At 38.7% G+C, this 20,178-nt stretch overlaps 1 long non-coding RNA gene across 1 annotated transcript in view; it reads right to left on the bottom strand.

The window, feature by feature from the left end:
• Window positions 1-19,574, bottom strand: part of LOC131202116 (uncharacterized) — a 33,810-nt gene extending 14,236 nt beyond the window's left edge. The window contains exon 1 of the long non-coding RNA XR_009156063.1: window positions 19,488-19,574. This is a non-coding gene — a long non-coding RNA (uncharacterized LOC131202116). The remainder of the gene's footprint in view (window positions 1-19,487) is intronic.
• Between the last annotated feature and the right edge of the window lie 604 nt (window positions 19,575-20,178).

Consider the following 20,178-nt stretch of genomic DNA (forward strand, 5'->3'; position numbering starts at 1 on the left):
GACAGCACTTCGACAGCTTCGTTGGGGTGGCCCGGTGTGGAAAAGTACAGCTGAGTATCATCAGCATACAATTGATACCTCACACCGAACGTTTTGCCCGCCGTTGATTCCCGGATGAGTCCCCCGGCAGATCTCAAACCAGTCTAAATCATCTTCCACAGTAGTCCCCAAGAACCACTCATGGCCTAAGAGTCTCAAAAGGCCATGTGAAGTGCCGATGACATTGCACTAATTAGGAAGAAGCAAGCCATAATAGGCCAGGACTCCTCCGACATCTGCCCCATCGACCATTCTCCGTCTAGATGCTCCGAAGGCAAGCTGCTCCAAGGCCAAAAACCTGTCCACAGCAGGCTGCTCACTCCAAAAGGCCAGGCACTGCCCAAGGCCTGACCACTCCACAAGATCAGGCCAGTTTCAGGGGCCAGGCCAGGCCAAACATCACCCCCAGGGGGCCAGCAAGCTGTAAAACGCTGTGAAAAGCCGCAGATCCCAACGCGGCGGGGAGCGGCATCGGGGCATCGGTGGAAAATAAGGAAGGCAGAGAGGCGACTTCAGAGCTGGGTAACAGCCCTTCACCCCTTTCTTGCCCGAAAGGTGGGGGGGGAGGGCCGAAATACCGAAGGAAACAACGATGGAAACAACGGTGGAAAAACAACGGTGGAAAAAGAAGTACAGGCCGTGGCCTTGCCTCCCGGCCTCACATTGGGCCTTCCTCTCGCCGCGGCCTTGCCTCACGCCAAATGAGTAACGATAATAAGCGGGACGATGATGGAAGAAACACCGATGAAACAACTCACCATGCCACGGCCTCGCCACACGCCACACGCCACACGCCGCGGCCTCGCCTTACACCCAAACGTCGATAGTAAAGTGCAGGCCAAACGGCGATGGTGAAATACGGGCCGGGGCCGCGGCTGTCCGCGTGGCCTCACCATGCGCCCGAAAAAAAAAATGGCCGCTGTTCGCCGTTCGCTGCTTTCCCTCCGGCCCGTTCTCTACAGCCGCAAACCTGAGAAGGTCCAGGGACCTCTCCTGCGGCTGCTGAGAAGATGGTCCAGCAGGCCGAGGGGTATGAGTAGCTCGGCAGATCGTCAGGTTGCCGCCATCCTCAGAAGACCATCCGTCGCCGGCTCCCGTTGCTCTAGCGAGCCTCCATTCTCGCGCATGCGCAGAACCTCGCGCATGCGCAGATCACATGTTTTCCATGCAGAAAGGTCAAGATTCCAGAAAGTCCAGGATATCTAGAAAGCATCGTCCTTTCAACATACTGAAATACTGCTTGCTATAATATATAATAGTGAGAGCTGATTGATAAATATTCTGTCTCTTATACAGACAGTTTCGAAGATCAGCCTTCTTCAACCTCATAGGCTCTGGTCTAAATTTCAGAATTCCTGAGGTTCCATACCAAGATAGAAGAGACTTAAGATAATTATTACGCTAAACACATTTAAAGGGTGGACTGTTGATGAAGCCTGATCTAAAACTTCCAACAAAGAGAAATAAATGCTTCTAGTTATTCTGTTCTAAATTCTGAATATTGGGTTTAAAAGAAAAGCCTTATCAGAGCTAATTGGAGCCCCTTGAATGCACATACCAGTTAATTGGTGCTACTTTTTTAAACTGGTATATGGAATAGAACAGTGGTGAAATCCAATTTTTTTTACTACCGGTTCTGTGGGCGTGCTTGGTGGGCGTGGTGTGGCTTGGTGGGTATGTCAGGAGAAGAATATTGTAAAATCTCCATTCCCACCCCACTCTGGGACCAGCCAGAGGTGGCATTTGCCGGTTCTCCGAACTATTCAAAATTTCCGCTGCCGGTTCTCCGAACTGCTCAAAACTTCCACTACCGGTTCTCCAGAACCTGTCAGAACCTATTGGGTTTCACCCCTGGAATATAAATTCCTTATTTACTTATTTAATGAGGGAAGCTCTCACCTGGATAGTATCCCTGTTTCCCTGTTTGATTCTGTTCTTGTTGCACAATCTCTTGATAAATATAGAGGCATGCAGTTCTTTCTCATTTGGCTGTCACGCTAGGCCCCAGGTTCATATATTAAGCTGCAAATCTATACCGTGTAACGTGAGCATGATTCCCAAAAAGTTGGATGAGAACCAAGAACTTCATGAAAAGATGATGTAGCTTGATTACATTCTTCTGGGAAGTTTAACATGTGGACTTTCCTAGAAAATGAAGGAACTCAGTTCTGTCTCAATAAGGCATTGTTATAAATGAATCATTGGTTCTAAATTACATTATACTGGAATTGATATACTGATCATCATTAATACATCAGTTTGCCAATAATTACCTAGTGAACTGGGTTGAGTTTGCCTGATGTTAGATCATTATTCAAGGGATTTATCGATTTATTTTCATCACTGTTGTAATCTCAGTAGTAATGAAACCTTAATGCTGAAATCACTAATTATAGCCTTTAGAAATGACTGGCTTATGAAATTTATATCTTGTGATTTGTAGTCGAATAGGATAGATGCCTTGTTTCATTGCAGATCAATCATACATTTTGCAACAAGATTGCCACTTGATCTCCTAAACAAAAAGCTAACATGGGTAATTAGGATTATCCCTGAGATTTGCAGATGTTCAAAATATTATATGCAACCAATTCTTTGTATAAGAATGGGTAACGTGATAACCTGAAAATGTGGTAAGGAATGTGGCACAACTATTTTGAGTGTTCTTTGCTAATCAAAAGTTGCTTTACAGTTGAAATCCTATTCTCTTCAGCAATCTTATTCTCCTTCTTGTCCTGCTATGACCTTTATGAGTCCAGGTTGAACTTTGGCATGGTATGACTGATTTTTGGACAATTCTCAGATAATGATTTTCTTATACTGCTGCATTTAGCTTTGGCTGAAACTCAGGGTAACCCTCAATGAAAACTTCCCTTAACCCAGATGAATGAGGGCTTTATTAAACACTGGACAAGTGTTCGTCTCACAATGGGTTGCATTTTCATCCTCCCCAAGAATCCTTTCCTTGTCTTCTGACATCTTCATTCCTATATTCTCCTTCTCAATATTTGTGGCCTCCAGTTACTTGGTCCTCTGTGTCTTAAGCTGCTCCGATGTCATTGGGGTTCAAAGCAGAAAAATAGGTGTAACTGGAGGAGGCTGGAATTTTCAATTGCTGAGAATTTTCAGCTTTACTTGAGGATGGGATGGTTTCAAAATCAAATAAAGTGGCTTTGGAATCTATTGAGAAAAGGAATACTGTGGATTAATTTTTTCGTGTAAGAAATATTGGTCTCAATGCCCTTTATTTCAAGGTGATATGTTTTAATTAATATGTAAATGTCACCAATTATTATTATTCAAGGTTATTGCTTATCTAAATCAAAGGAACTTAATGTGGGGACCAAATCATGCTTTCTTTATAGTTCTAGTATGAATATTAGAACGGAAGTAAAACAGCCTGATGTGCCAGGAGGGAAAGAAGATAGATAATAGAAATCAGATTATTGCCTTTCCCTGATGTGGAAAGAGACACTACATAGAGACATTGTTTATATTATGTTATCAGTAGGAGGGGCAAGCTTAGAGAATTTTACAGATGTAGACTTTTGTCAGAGAAGGTTGGCAAAGCCAGGGAGAGGATCAAATGAGACATTAGTTTAGAGCAATGGTGAAATCCTCCGCGGTTTGCCACCGGGTGGCTGCCCGCGCATGCACAGCGTGCGCCAAATGCACACTTCTTGCACATGCATGCACATTGCGCACCAAATGCACGCTTCGTGCAGAAAAAGGATGCTTAACAAGGTAAGTAGAACAGCGAGGGGGGGGGGGAGAAACAGCTGTGCCACGCTATTTAGATTAGCTAGAAAGCAGCAGTTTTCAGAAGAGGTTTGCCTTTGTCTTCTACCTAGGGTTGACCGTGGGTGGCTGGCCCAAGGTCATCCAATTGGCTTTGTGTCTAAACAGGACTAGAAATCATAGCCTCCCAGTTTCAAGTCTGGTGCCTTTAACCAGAAGTGAAATCCGGCCGGATCTATCTGGCTTGTGTGAGCCGGTAAGGCCGGCGGTGGGAGGATCTGCCCACCTGCCGGGATGTCATTATGTCCCATTTTTGACTTTCTGTGCATGCGCAGAAAAGGCGCGCACACTCACATTTCTGAACCAGTAGCAAAGGTAAGTTCATTTCACCGCTGCCTTTAACCACTACATCAAATATTGTTTGAGGAGTTTCAACTCCTACCCTCAAAACGACGCTATAGAGCACTGCACACCAGAACAACTAGACACAAGAACAGTTTTTTCCCGAAGGCCATCACTCTGCTAAACAAATAATTCCATCAACACTGTCAAACTATTTACTGAATCTGCACTACTATTAATCGTTTCATAGTTCCCATCACCAATCTCTTTCCACTTATGACTGTATGACTATAACTTGTTGCTGGCAATCCTTATGATTTATATTGATATATTGATCATCAATTGTGTTGTAAATGTTGTACCTTGATGAACGTATCTTTTCTTTTATGTACACTGAGAGCATATGCACCAAGACAAATTCCTTGTGTGTCCAATCACACTTGGCCAATAAAATTCTATTCTATTCTATTCTATTCTATTGGCTGTCAATGTAGCTTTACTAGGTAATGAACATAAACAGAAAACGAAACAAATTATTTTGACTGTGTGCAGCTTTATTTGAAAGAATCAAATAGGAAGCAGGCAAATTTTGGATGTGCACGTAAAACAGTTATAAGGAAGAAAGGAACGAAAACAGTTAAGCCATTTAAAGTCCTTAGTTGGGACAATATACAGGCAAGTAAATATAAACTATATTGAATGAAAAATACTGAACAGAAAAGCATCTGCTCTGCAACAGAAGTGCTGAAAACAGCTTCACACAAAAAAGCAGGACCAAGTAGTTTAAATAGGTAAATCATTACCTATCATTATCTTGTTTCAGGTACTGCCTGGATAGCATGAGAAATGGGTACTGAAAGTTAATTGATGCAATAGCTTTTTCCTGCCCTGCCCTGCATGTAAGAATATATGACATTTTCACATTATCAATAAAAAATTAAGAAGGACAAAAATATTGGGAACAATGCATTTCTTAGTCCCTTTGAGTATATAAAACTATTGACTATTATTGCCAAAGACATGTAACTGAATGGTGCTTCCTCCATCCAAAATCTGTTTGGAACAGGACACTTGGTTAGAGGGACAAGCATGCCAGTTTTAATATTAAGGCCTTGGATACCAACAATCTTATTAAAACTATTAGTTTTAACTCTAATTGTTGGGTCAATGAAAAATACATTCATGCTACACAGTAGCATTATTAAAAGTAATTGTGTTCTTTTTGCTGATGATGTCAAACTATTTAACACTACCAACAATACAGCTACCCTTCAAAAAGACCTTGACTTTATGTCAGAATGGTCAAAAACTTGGCAACTCCAAATCTCAACCAGCAAATGCTCTGTCTTACACATTGGAAAAAAGAATCCAAACACTAAATACAAACTCGATGGACATTACCTTACAGATGACCCCCCACCCTGTTAAAGACCTTGGAGTTTTCATAGCCAATGATCTAAGTGCCAAAGCCCACTGCAACTACATCGCAAAAAAGGCTTTAAGAGTTGTAAACCTAATCTTACGTAGCTTCTTCTCCAGAAACACTACTTACACTACACTACTTACCAGAGCTTATATAACATTTGCTAGACCAATTCTTGAATACAGCTCACCTGTCTGGAACCCATACCACATTTCAGACATCAATACAATTGAACGTGTCCAGAAATATTTTACAAGAAGAGTTCTCCACTCCTCTGAATACAACAAAATACCTTATGCCACCAGACTTGAAATCTTGGGTTTAGAAAACTTAGAACTCCGCCGCCTTCGACGTGACCTGTGTTTAACTCATAGAATCATCTATTGCAATGTCCTTCCTGTTAAAGACTACTTCAGCTTCAATCACAACAATACAAGAGCAAACAATAGATTTAAACTTAATGTTAACCGCTTCAATCTTGATTGCAGAAAATATGACTTCTGTAACAGAGTTGTTAATGCTTGGAACACACTACCTGACTCTGGTCTCTTCTCAAAATCCCCAAAGCTTTAACCAAAAACTTGACCTCACCCCATTCCTAAGAGGTCCGTAAGGGGCGTGCATAAGAGCACAAATGTTCCTACTGTTCCTGTCCTATTGTTTTCTTTCATTATATCCAATTAATATAGTTATTGCATGCTTATGCTTATATATATATGCTTATATATTATATAGTTACTTTCATGCTTATGCTTATATATACTGTTGTGACAAAATAAATAAATAAAATAAAATAAAAATAAATAAAGTATGCAGACAGTTGGTAAGAGGGATGTAAGGTCCATTAAATATGTTCCCAGAATATCCCAATGCCATGACTTCAAACATAAGCACATTGATTGGAAAAAGAGAGATGATGGATGGATGGATGGGTAACAGAAAAAAAAAACTAGAATGTCATTAGATAAAGATGTCTAATTGATATCTTTATCACAACATTTGAAAGAATCCATGCCCATGGATATTTACCAGTACAAAATTCTGGAGCTTCAAACTATTCAGACGGATTATTTCAGTGAAATGCTCATTCCTTCTTTTAGTGCAAATGTGTTTTACACATTGGATTTCTTTTTTCCTACAGGGTATCTAATGTCAAAAATCTGAATTTAGGCTGGAAATACAGTGAGGCAATTCACGTACATTCTGACTTTGTTTTCCGATCTGCAATTAATAAAAATAAGATCAAAAGCCTAGGATACTATATCTCATTTCCATTTGCTTTCCAGATCCTCAGAAATACCAGACAGATGTTTTCATTCACTTCATAAAAGCATGCATAAGCCATGAGTATCAATATAATTTTAAAGAAAGAATGCAACGCTGATTTCCTTCTTTGAGTGTGCTTTCACTGAATATGCAATTGTTATTCCTTTTTTTTTTTTCCCAGACTTTCATCTGGGATTTTTTAAACTAAACCTCCATAGCTATCCATAACATTAATGTGCATATGTATATTCTAAAAAGATTTTTTTTGAGACTTCAAAGCATTTTGTGCGGATTACAACTTGTGGGGGAAAAAATTAGAATAAATGCAGTTGTACACCTGTGACTGCTTAATATTTTTCATATTTCCATTGCTTTCAGACAATATTTGAGACGGGAAAAATAAGCTAGTCATTTCCTTATCTCACTTGCTGTCTTATGTTTTCAGAAAGCTGGTAAAGAGATTTGTACATCACCGTGCAACTTTAGTACAGTGTGTATGATGCAATGCCATTATTTGTTGGATTCTTTGCAAAAAAACCCCACAGTTCTTTTTATAACATATGTACAGACTATCATATTATTTCCTCATGGGGTAACCAATATTAAGCAAAATGCAGAACAAAAAATAGTAAGCAAAGGAAATTAAAGAAATGAATTAAGAAAATGCCATTCACTATACCTTTCCACATCTTGTGAAACATCCATGTTTTTGGGGAAAAAAACTTAACTAAGAAACCAAATCATTTCGTGATAGACACATGTATACTTTTATTGCAGTAGGCAAGAGTGATCAGTGGGCTCCCTGACAATAAACAGCTGGAAAGAAAGTCCCAAATGAAATAACTCTACAGATGATCTATATTTGGTTTGTTAAATTACAAAGAATAAATAAAATGAATATTATATACAAAAATAGGATCCTTTTGGAAAAATGTTTTAGACTGCTAAACTATTAGGATGACCTCTGTGTTACCTTGCTCAATAGTAGTAACTGTGAGAGGGATCTTGGAGTCCTAGTGGACAACCATTTAAATATGAGCCAGCAGTGTGCAGCAGCTGCTAAAAAAGCCAACACAGTCCTGGGCTGCATAAACAGAGGGATTGAATCAAGATTGAAATCGAGTCCGACACCTCTGTTCTAGATGATATCAATATGTACGATAAATAACGTTGTTGATTGCATTCTCAATCTTTCAAACCATTACATTCACACTTTGGAAGAAAGACAGTTGTCAGGTTTCTATTGTCAGACTCTATTCTAGATTCACAATATTGACCACTGAGGTTCATGCTTTTGAATACAGATAATCTTCACTTGATAATGCTATGGGAACCAGAAACTCGGTCATTAAGGAAGGGTATTTTTCAAGCCAAAAAGCCATGTTACCATGCTGCTTACTGATAATCTGTTCCAGCAGTCCTGGTTGCCATCATTGAGTGGAAGGACCTCACATGACTCTGACTTCTGACTTCCTGCTGGCTTCCTCATTGATTTTGTCAGAAATCAACAGGGAAGGTCGCAGGTTGTGATTATGTGATCGCAGAGAATGGTCTCTGCTAGCTGTAAGTACAAGGATCAATTGTAACGACCACTTGCTCAATACCATCATAAGATCAAACATTCATTGAATTAGCGGTCATTAAATGAGGACCGGCTGTGGTTAATCTGTCAGAATATACATTCCATTTATTTAATGAAACCTCCACATTTCTGCCATGTCTATTCATACTTGCCTCTGTTTTTTTTAAACTTCTCCATTCGCTATGCAGTAGATTTTTTAAATACTCGCGTTAAAGTTTTATTGCCAGTACATACCACTCTGAACATATTCAGCATTCAATCTCCCTCTCCATATTCAGACAAAATATTCAGTTCTTCAAATCTATTCACCTTGCCATAAACTTTTTCTAATTTAATAAAAGTATAATAAACCTCACATTCACACTTTTCTCAAGCAAGATCTGATCTGCATCCCCATTGCACAGCTTATACTTTGCAACACTTCCCAAATTCCGCTCATTGTATCATTTCAATCATATTTCTGCCACACACCTTCCCAGGACACTTAACAAATTAATACTCCTACAATTTTTGCATAGAATTTTGTTATCTTTGGTGTTGCATAGTTTATTTATTTTATTTTTTTATTTATTTTTGTCACAACATCATATAAAAATGATTATAGTGGATTATAGTGGAACAATAATGCCATTCTTCTAATTACAAGACACAGATGTAATCTTCACATCCTAGCTAAAGTAGTTATACCTTCATTGTATAAACAAAGCACATTCATATTATAACATTTCTGCATTACACCGTGTACACTTGCAGCGTTATCATTTTGCAATTTTTCCACAGCATTTATGACTTTTTAAAATGAGTTTTCCCTTCATCAATAATGTTTATAGCATCCACTTCAATTCCAGTTTTCAACATATGATTGCATACCTATGTTGTAAATAGGCCTTGGTCACTTTATCAAAAAACAACAACAAATGGGGTCAAATTTGGTGTGGTGGGAAATGGTGCAAAATCAATTTCCAGAAAATGGCCCAGTTGCAAATATTCGTCTCCATTTTAAAGAAAACATTCCCAAAAAAGAAATCTGGGAAATCTTGGAATACATTTTACTGCTCATTCCAAAGCTAGGTAGAATAGAATAGAATAGAATAGAATAGAATAGAATAGAATAGAATAGAATGGAATGGAATGGAATGGAATGGAATGGAATGGAACGGAACGGAACGGAACGGAACGGAACAGAACAGAACAGAACAGAACAGAACAGAACAGAACAGAACAGAACAGAAGTTGGAAGGGACCTTGGAGGTCTTCTAGTCCAATCCCGTGCTCCAGTAGGAGCCCCTATACCATTTCAGAAAAATGGCTGTCCAATCTCTTTTTGAAAGCCTCCAGTGATGGAGCACAGATACATTTCTGGAACATAGAGTTACTATGAAACATGTAGAAAAGGCAGAAAAAAAAGACACAAAAAATGACCAAGTTTCTTCTTTTCATGATTGAAAGATATGTTGGAAAGCATGGTGCAATTTCTGTTGAAATATTTGAACTCGGAGGGATAGTCCTGTGCAATAAGATTTTCAGTATAATTATTCATGCCATCACCAAACCACTGTTGTTAAGGCTTGTGTTTTTGGTGATCTATCACCCCAGGGATAGCTGAGTATGAATGACACTGTACGTTGCAAATGTAGCAGCAGTGAAATCCGGCCGGATCCATCCGGCTCGCGCAAACTGGTAGGCCAGCAGTGGGAGGCTCCGCCCACATGCTGCGATGTCATTACATCCCGTTTTTGACCCTCTGCACATGCGCAGAAGGCTCTGCGCATGCGCAGAAAAGGCATGTGCGCTCATTTCTGAACTGGTAGCGAAGGTAAGTACATTTCACCGCTGAAATTTAGCAGTGTTCACTATTAAAATTTCCAGTTATTGAATGGTGGTAAGCACACTTCAAGGGTGTGTGTGAAATGATGTAGTAAATACGTAGTTGATAAATAGATATGGAGATGAATATACGGATACAATCTCACACACACACACACACACACACACACACACATATACCAGCTATTTGGTACAGAATTCATTGTGTGGACAGACATAATTTAAAAATAAACAAGTGTTAAGGAGACATTAACAAAAAATATCACACAATAACAGCAGTGGAATGGGACAACTCACTGCAGTCAAGTAGCCACAGAAGGTTTGCCCCTGCCAATTGAACAAGCCACCCTGGCCAGTGGATGCAGGGGTAACTTGGCACCCCATTAGAAGAAACATCAGCCCCTAATGTGCTGGCTGATGGGATGCAGGGATGGGGACAACTCATGGGGAAGGGAATCACAGCCATTTGGACAGAGTGGGGTGGGGAAGAGGAAGTGCCCCACACCAGAAAAAGCATTGTCCCATTCTGGGCCCAAGGATGGCATAATTAGGGTTGGCCTGCCCCACCAAGTGCCTTCCAACCTCCCAGGCTAACCCTCCATCCACATCCAGATTGTGATCCTGCCGTTGTGGTTCTAGGGATGACTGCTCGGGATGTCAGCCAAAGCCCTCCAGGCATTCCTCTGCCTATAGCTTCCCCTACAAAGAAGGGAGGGAGGAAGTCTGATAAACATTTTTCTGTGAGGAGAAAGGCAGTAGGAACCTTAGAAAGGCTGGGTGACGGTGAGGATCCTAAGGGGGAAAAAAAAAACATTCACTTTGCTCTTCCAACCAAGTTAAAGATTTAGAGCATCAAGTTGCATCTAATATTTTTATTAATATTATTTTTATTAATCTTTAATCTTCCTGTTAAAGACTACTTCAGCTTTAATTGCAATAATACAAGAGCAACCAATAGATTTAAACTTAATGTCAACCGCTTTAATCTAGATTGCAGAAAATATGACTTCTGTAACAGAATCATCAGTGCTTGGAACACTTTGCCTGACTCTGTGGTCTCTTCCCATAATCCTAAAAACTTTAACCAAAAACTTTCTACTATTGACCTCACCCCATTCCTAAGAGGACCATAAGGGGCGTGCATAAGAGCACAAACGTGCCTACCGTTCCTGTCCTATTGTTTTTCTTTTCTTCTTCATATATATATATATATATGTATGTCTTTGGTTATTCGGGTTTTCTCCCGCGTAAAATTGGAAGTGTCTTGGCTACATTTCGACAAAGTCTCATTCGTCATCTTCAGGCTTCAGCTTCGTGAAGCTGAAGCCTGAAGATTTTCGTGAAGCTGAAGCCTTTGCTCCCAGAAGCACGAAGCTGAAGCCTGAAGATGACAAATGAGACTTCGTCGAAACGTCGCCAAGACACTTCCAATTTCACGCGAGAAACTCAATAACCAAAGACCTGCATACAAACACCATAAAACCTCAGAATATATATATATATATATATATATATATATATATATATATATATATATATATATATATATATATATATATATATATATGCTTACACCTCCTTATATTTACTCATATATGTGTTTATATACTATATAATTTTTTTGTATGACACTTATATATATTGTTGTGACAAAATAAATAAAATAAATAAAAAATAAAATAAATAAATAATAGATAGCGACAGAGAAGATAGTCCCCTTCCTTCCATCCCAGTGCAGTGCACTGTGGCTTTGTTCCTGCTCCAGCAGTCCACCTTTTGTTACCCTGAGGCACCTGAGTGTGAGGTAGAACTGGCGGGGCCTACCCAGATCTGCATTGAGCATTGCTAGAGAGGGAGCATCTGCCTGGAAGGATAACTCAGGCTTAACGCAGCCCTTGGCCAGATGCCAGAAGCTTCTCTCTTCTCCCTGCTGCACCCTGAAGCACTCTGAAGTGTAATGGAATATCAAGAATTTAGACCCAGATGTGGCAGGCATGATCCAGCCACATTCTGCCTTTTATGAAAGGAGCAGCCTCCTATTTTAGCTCCTCATTCAAAGGCACTAAATGCTGTAAGATGGAACAACTTGGTGGCATTTAGGTTTTGAAAGTTTTGCCAGTGTGTGTGTGTGTGTGTGTGTGTGAGTGTGTGTGTGTGTGTGTAGAGTTGATAGAGGAAGTCATCCCAGAGTCTGGCCTATTCCTCTTTTACTCCAGAGAAAGCCAGCCTTGTGCAGTTCAGTGAGGCTTCTTCTTCAGCCAAAGCTCAGGACGGTAATCCAAAAAGAGGAATGGCATTCCCAAGTACATTTATGTGGGAATAATTCCCAGCACATAAAAGAGAAATTGGGTAGGCATATTCAAGGAAATGGAATAGCTCTGAATTAAAATTGGTCTTACTTATGAGTAGAGTTTATTATCTAGCAATTAGGGTTGGTTTCCCCTACATTCAGGGGTCAGGCTCCAACATGGACAGCTCCTGTACTTCTACCAGTTTGTTCCCTAGGTGGACCTGACACTGTACTTGTGGAAGCAGAAGACAAGACCACAAGAACATGGTTGACTCACTGTGCATCCCAGGCTTGGCTGGGACCCACAATCCTAGCTAGCTTGCCAGCTCAGGTTCCAGCTGAGTGGTACTGCTGCAGCTTTTCTACTGGTGCATCTTGTCATCATTGCTTCTGTTGATGCTTTCCACTCCTCCTTCCTTTCCCCAGCAGAGCAGAAGATGCTTCTGCTCCAAGCCACCTCGCGTTGCAGGGGATGATGGACAATGCCTGGTGAAAATAATTTGGTGTTGATCATACATTATTGCTGGCTGGTTGCTGATGGACTGTTTCCACCAGTGGCATCTGCCCACACAACCCTAAAGAGGCAAATGTGGAGAAAATTGCTCTCACTGTTTTTCTGTTTTAGCCTTTTCTCTTGAGTGAGAGTTAGCACGTCTAGGGCAGAGATGGGCAACATTTATGGCAATGAGAAGTGGGGGAGAAGTGCCTCTTTCCCTCCTCGCTTAGCCTGAATTTTCCTGTGGCATGATTCCCCTCTCTGCAAGCATCCCATCAGCTGGCGCATTAGGGGCTGATGTTTTTTCCAGTGGGATGCCAAGTTATCTCCACATCCAGTCAGTACATCCAATCGAATCATCCATGTTCCCTTGCCATACTGAACCCTCCACGGCCCTCTGTCTATACCAACACATCCATACCTACCAATCCACACTAACCAGGCCACCATGAGTTGTCCTATACAGCAACAGTACTGTCTTGTACTGTACTGTACATTGGTCTCTTACCAATACATTCCATAGAATGCTAAAACAACACAGCTTTGTAAAAAATCTGAGAAAAAGATATTCAGGGCTTATATAAACGAAACAACTGGTAAACACAGTAACCTAAAAATCTTCTAAGAGACATTGATTTGTTTGCTTAACATTTAGCATGTCTTCCTGGTACACAATTGTGATGAGGGTCAGCATGACCTAGATTGAAGTTGAATGGATTGACTTTTCATAGCTAGTTCATAAGGAAACTTGCTTTGCACCTCAGCTGTCTACAGACAAAAATCTAAGTGGTTTTCAGGCAGCCTGGTCTTAAAATTATTCTAACCACCTTCTTTTGGGTCTAACCACCAGCTCTGATAAGTAACCATTTCCGTAAAAGGAGTAGAGAAGAGATGTTTTGCAACTCACAAAAATTAGGGGATAAATTCAAGTAAAGTTGAGCTTAGTAGAATCTAACCCAAACAAAAAACACCTGGAGGTATAATGTCCCAGTACCCATTTTTCACTGTAATTTATGATAGGATTTCACAATTGGTATTATTACAGTTTGAGCAACATATGCAACATTACAATAGAATACAAGGTGATTTCTGCTAGTCTTATCATACGGTAATGATCACATGGGAAAATTGTTCGAAAAATAATCACCAATATATTTCTGAAATTCTAAATTGAGAATTTAATTTAGACAATTTTGATGCTCCTTCCACATTTATCCAGGACCTGAAGTGATCTCCTACAGAGAACTATTGAAATTAACCAGAGCATTTTTCAAATCAGGCTCTATATGGTTTTAGACCACAAGTTATTGACTCTGCATCAACTGCAAAGGCACAGATATTATTTTTCAAATTAAGAGATCTCTTTTTCTGTCCTCGTCTCTTTTTGGTAACTGTGATTTAGAACTATTTATCTCGAAGACAATTGCATAAAACCCAAATCAAAATATTGATGTGAAATTGTGATGCAAAGTCTATGAATAAAAATTTCTTTATAATGTGTGCCACAGTTACAAACACACTCATGTTGTATTCTGTGTTGCATAAAATACAAATTCAGTGGTCAGCTGGCCACTTCCCTTAAAGAAATGCTAAGTTGCCCAAAGCAAAATAAAAGCTTCATGGGGGAGTCAAAGAAGAAATCCCTAGGAAGCGGGCAAAAAGATGATATCCTGAACTGCTCTACCTGCAGACAATCCTGGGACCCAGGTGTCTTGAAATTATATTCTGGGTGACCATCTTTTGAAATTTCTTTTAGCTGTTGTTTGCCTGCTGTTTTTCAGATCAATTCAGTAATTTTCAGGTATTTTTTTTTTTTTTTTTTATTGAAAGAGTTTTAAAAAAAACAAAAACATTTTCCCCCCTTTTCCCCTCCTCCCAAAAAAAAAAACAAAACATCCCCCTCCCTCCCCCACCCCCGGCTTCCCGGGTCAATCACAAGGTAAAGTCCAATCCAAATAACCACATCCAAAGCTTTTCGTCTCCCAACCCCCTCCCCATTACATAAAATAACTTTCTAATTATTCAAAGGCAATCTGATATTTCTTAATCTGATATCTGTTTTGTAGATAATCAATCCATTTTTTCCATTCAATTAAATATCTTTCCTGCGTATTGTCTTTTAAAAACGCTGAGATTTTAGCCATCTCAGCCAAGTTAATAACTTTCAATATCCATTCTTCTATTGTAGGTATCTCTTCTTTCTTCCAGTATTGTCCAATCAACAGTCTTGCTGCTGTTATTAAGTTCAAAATCAGTTTAGTCTCAATCCCTGTACAATCCATTATAATTCCCAAAAGGAAAAATTGTGGCAGGAACTTTATCTTCTTCTTCAGTACATTTTGAATAATCCACCAAATTCTTATCCAAAAGACCTTAATTTTCTTGCAAGTCCACCAAATATGAAAATATGTAGCATCATCACAATCACACCTCCAACATTTCGCTTGGATTTTGCATGTATAGGTATCTTCTTGGAGGAAGTTCTCTTATCCCTTCTTGTATCAATTACTCCATTCCAGTCTCCTAATAAAATAAACGAACTATAATCCCAGAGGGTCAACCTCTCATGTAACATTTTGTAAAACTTTTCTTGTTGCTGATTAGGTGCGTAAATACCTATCAACAAAGTCTTTTTTGCATCTATCACCAGTTCAATAGCAATAAATCTTCCTTGAATATCTGCCTCAATTAGCTTAGCTGGTATATCCTTCCTGATATATACAACAATTCCATGCTTCTTTTCCAAAGCTGATGCAACAAAATGGTTACCCAATTTTGAATTAATTAAATATTTTTGGTCTGATAATTTTATATGTGTCTCTTGCAAACAAATCACATCATTTTTAAATTGTTTCAAGTAGTGAAATATTTTCCTTCTTTTCTGAGCTGAATTCAAGCCATTAACATTCCATGACAAGATTCTATTTGCCATTACTGGCCTCCTGAAGCTTTGAAGCAGACAACGGAAGCTCCTCCTCCGGTATCTTCCGTCTAGCTCCTCCCACAGCTTCCATAATGGGATCCTGACTTTTACTTTGAGACTGTTGCTCTTCTTTACGCTTAAGGGCTCCTCTTGTCACCCTTTGCTCTTGTGGTTCCTCTAATACTGGCAGCAATAAAGGCTCTTGGGTCACCACGCCTTCTTGAGTCTCTTGAAGTTTTTCTATCACTTCTATTTCGACTTTCAAAACTGTAGAAAGAAAATCCTTTGCCTTTAAAACAGTGTCAATTCTATATCTCCTTCCTTGATAGAATAGTGTCAGTCCAACTGGCACCTCCCATCTGAATTGAATCTGATGTTTTTTAAGTTCTTGTGTAAAAAAAGCAAATTCCTTCCTGTCTCTTAACATCTTTGAAGGAATCTCTTTCAACACCTTCAACTCCTGTTCTCCAATTTTTAAAGTTGTCTGATATGAAACTTGCAGAATTTGATTTCTCATAGTCCTTTTCACAAAATAAACCACAATGTCCCGAGGAAGCTTTCTCTGTCTTGCAATCCAAGAATTAACTCTATATATTTTTACAATTTGGTAAGCTACCTCTTGGGGTCCGCTTCAATAAATTCAGCCAATGCTTCTGATATAATTTTTCTTAAGTCTTCTCCACGCTCTTCTTGCATACCACGAATTCTAAGAGCTCCTTCCATAAGTTTATATTGTAATATCACAACCTGATCTTCATTTTGATCCACTTTTTTCTGAACACCTTTCATTTCATCTTCTAAATGCTTATTTGACTGAGAGATCTGTTGCATTTCCACTTCCAATCCTTCAATTTTTTTACTCAGTCCTTGAACTGCCATAAGAATATCTTCTCTTATTTTTGCATTAAAATTCTCCATCATCTCTTTTTGCCTATCTTCAGAAAGTTTTAATTGTTCTTTCAATATTTCCTCAAGACTTGGTTCAGATCCCCTTCTTCCAGAAGGCTTTAAAGGTTTAGCTGCCATTCTGTCTTCAAAAGAATCAGGAATTCAAACTTAATAACTCTCCTTCCCTCCTTTCAGTATAAAAACACTCCGTTTGTAACAATCCACAAGTAACGCTGCTTCATCGTACTAAAAATTTTACTTTCACTTTTAGACGCCATTTTAAAAGTCAATTAATCAAAGACAAAGAAAGGTTTCAAATTTCAAAAGGAGTCGGTACTTGCCGTGCTGATTCTACATCAAAGTTCGAACGCTTGTGAAATTCCGTCTGCTTGGAATATCAATCAATTTAATAAGTTCTCTAGAGCAGAAGCAACATTCCTCTCCTTTTCCCTGATAAAAACAGGGGCGTGCTGAAGTTGGAAGGAGTGGAATTCGGTGGGGTCATAAATCCAGGAAAATTCGCTCTTAAGAGCAAACCCCCTGTCAGACCTGCCACTCTTCCACAATTCTGATAATCTCTTTCACCCAGAGATTATGCTAAGCTCAGTGAACAGTGATTTATTTTCTGTTTCACTGACTTTTACAATCTTCTAACACGGAGTGCTCTGTTTGAGCACCCAGCAGGAGGGTGACGTCACTGGAGCCTCAGTAATTTTCAGGTATTGATGTGTTCCAGTCATTTAGTTTGAAGGAAAGGGCAGCAGACAGGAACCCAAATGGGCAAGAAATGATGGGAATGAAATCCATACATGCAGGAGAATTCAACCTTTGTTGAAGGAAGCATGACTTTGAAGTAGGAAAGAAAAAAAACAACCCACCAGAATAGTTGTGGAAGAAGTGCTTCCAAAGATTATAATGAAATCAGATATATGAGGAATTGAATCTCTGAAAATTCCAGTCTGCAATAACTTGATTCAAATCTCCTGGTAAAAATCTAAATTAACTAAACTATTCTTTAATCCTTTGAATCTTGAGATGTAGTTCTGAGCCTCTTAATTAAATCAAACACAGACTACATTTACAGTGTATGGTAATTCATGATCTACTGTTACTGCTACACTGTTGACTGAACGACAATTGTCTGGATTTATATGTAACACTAAAATCATAATAGATTATTATATGACAGTTGATCATGGTACATTCTAAGGCAAATCAAAACATAATGTCATTCAGAATTAATGCAAATATTTGAATATCAAACTAAGGTATTGTATGGTTGTTTTTAACCTAGCATAACTTTTTAAATATTTTTATCCCACCTTCATTATTTTTATAAATAACTTAAGGCATATTAATTAGATAACTAATACTCCTTTCTCCTTTTTTTTTCAACAACAACCCTGTGAGGTAAGTTGGGCTGATCAGTTGCTGTAGTTTTCTTGAAAAAAAATTTTTGGATGTAATTTGCTATTGCCTCCTTCCTAAACTAAGAGAGAGTGACTGGCTCAAGGTCACCTAGCCAGCTTTGATTACTAAGGCAAGACTAAAACACACAATCTCACAGCCTGGTGCCTTAATCACTAGAACAAACTGGCTTTTGTGTTGTTTTAAATATATATATATATATTTAAATATGCATGTAAATAAGGATTTGTATATTTATTTTGAGAGAAAAAATGAATTGCAAGTGGAAGAAAATGACTTACTGGTAAAACTTATTTTTTAAAAAACTGGAAATGGTTTCACATATCTCTAGATTACTTATAAGCATGAATATTCAAGAATGATTAAGATAGTATTTGAAATTCAGTTTTGATGCTAAATTTCAACATGGTATATTGTGCTTGGGCAATTATGAAGCTCACCAGGAGGCCAATGGCAAATCAGTTTTTACCTGCTCCTTCACAGTTTATAAACTGGAATGGAATGCAGTTAGGATTTGCATACACACAAGCATACCCTGTTGGAATGTGGTACATATCTCATGGGAAAGAAAGTTGTGAAAACAAATGAGTAGACATTGTTGACTTGTGCATGAAGACCAAAGCATTAAGGTTTAAGAACGTCTTCCTTATCTAATGCAGGAGATGTTGGCAATTGAGCCTTTCCTGCCCAAATGCTAAAACTAAGGGGTTTTTCATTCATAGCACCATTTTTAAGGAACTCATCCCAAAATTATACTTTTAAAAATACAGCGGTAATTATTTCATTTAAACAAGCTGGATTATCCATGGAGCTATCAACAACATCTCTTGAACGTTAGAACATTAAAAAGATTCTTGATCAAGGCTTCATACGAATTAGCTTAGGAACAGATGGACCAGCACATTTGTATATTTATTTATTTATTTGTTTGTTTGTTTGTTTATTTGTTTGTTTGTTTGTTTTGTCACAACAATATATATAGGTATCATACAAAAAGATTATATAGTATATAAACACATATATGAGTAAATATAAGGAGGTATAAGCATATATATATATAGGAAGAAGAAAAGAAAAACAATAGGACAGGAATGGTAGGCACGTTTGATGCAGACTTTCTCGTACCGTGAGATTGGGTGGTTCAAATGGGAAAGAGTAATAAGCAAAAAGTAGAAGCGCCAGAAAATACATGCCCAAAAAACAGGATAGGAAATATTAAAAATGAAATGCAGTTACTAGACTTACAGTAATTCCATTCCATGAAACATGAGCATCAGTGATTTGCAAAGTTGTCCATTTTTTTTTCCAAATCAGAAAGGGGTACCCAATTCCATTGCCCCTCCCCACTGAATATGGACAACCTCCAAAAATACTGGTTGTATTACAGTACAGTACTAGACATTGAAAAGAGGGAGAAAGGGAGCAATGTATGAATTGCAACTTCTTTTTTTAACCTTTTCTGTGGTTTACTATCTTACATCTGATTCCACAGCCTAACATTATTCAAATGGCTATTTATATTTGTGTACATGTCCTAGAGTAACATTGCCAATACACTACAGTCTCTGCATTGTAAATGTTTTCCAGCGCAAACAAGAGAAGCTAGTTTCCCGGCCAAGAAACAGACAGGAGCAGGAAGTGATCTCAGTAGGCATATCCTTCACTTCTGGAGTTAATTTTGCTGGAGCCAAAAGTCATATGAGGACACAGTTAACAGCTTAAAGTTTAAAATGGGAGTAAATAAAGCAGGCTGCAAATTAAAAGGAATGCTAAAGCCATTTGAATTTTTGCTGGTACTCTTTTTAAAAATCTCTAATTTTGCATCTGAATTGAGAACACCACTTTCTCATACAATAAACATACATGATTGCCATATCTGAGATACTTGAAGATATTTTGAGTGGCTTCATATATTGGTTAACACATAGTAATTGGC

Source organism: Ahaetulla prasina, chromosome 7 (assembly GCF_028640845.1).
Source record: "Ahaetulla prasina isolate Xishuangbanna chromosome 7, ASM2864084v1, whole genome shotgun sequence".
Lineage (NCBI taxonomy): Eukaryota > Metazoa > Chordata > Lepidosauria > Squamata > Colubridae > Ahaetulla > Ahaetulla prasina.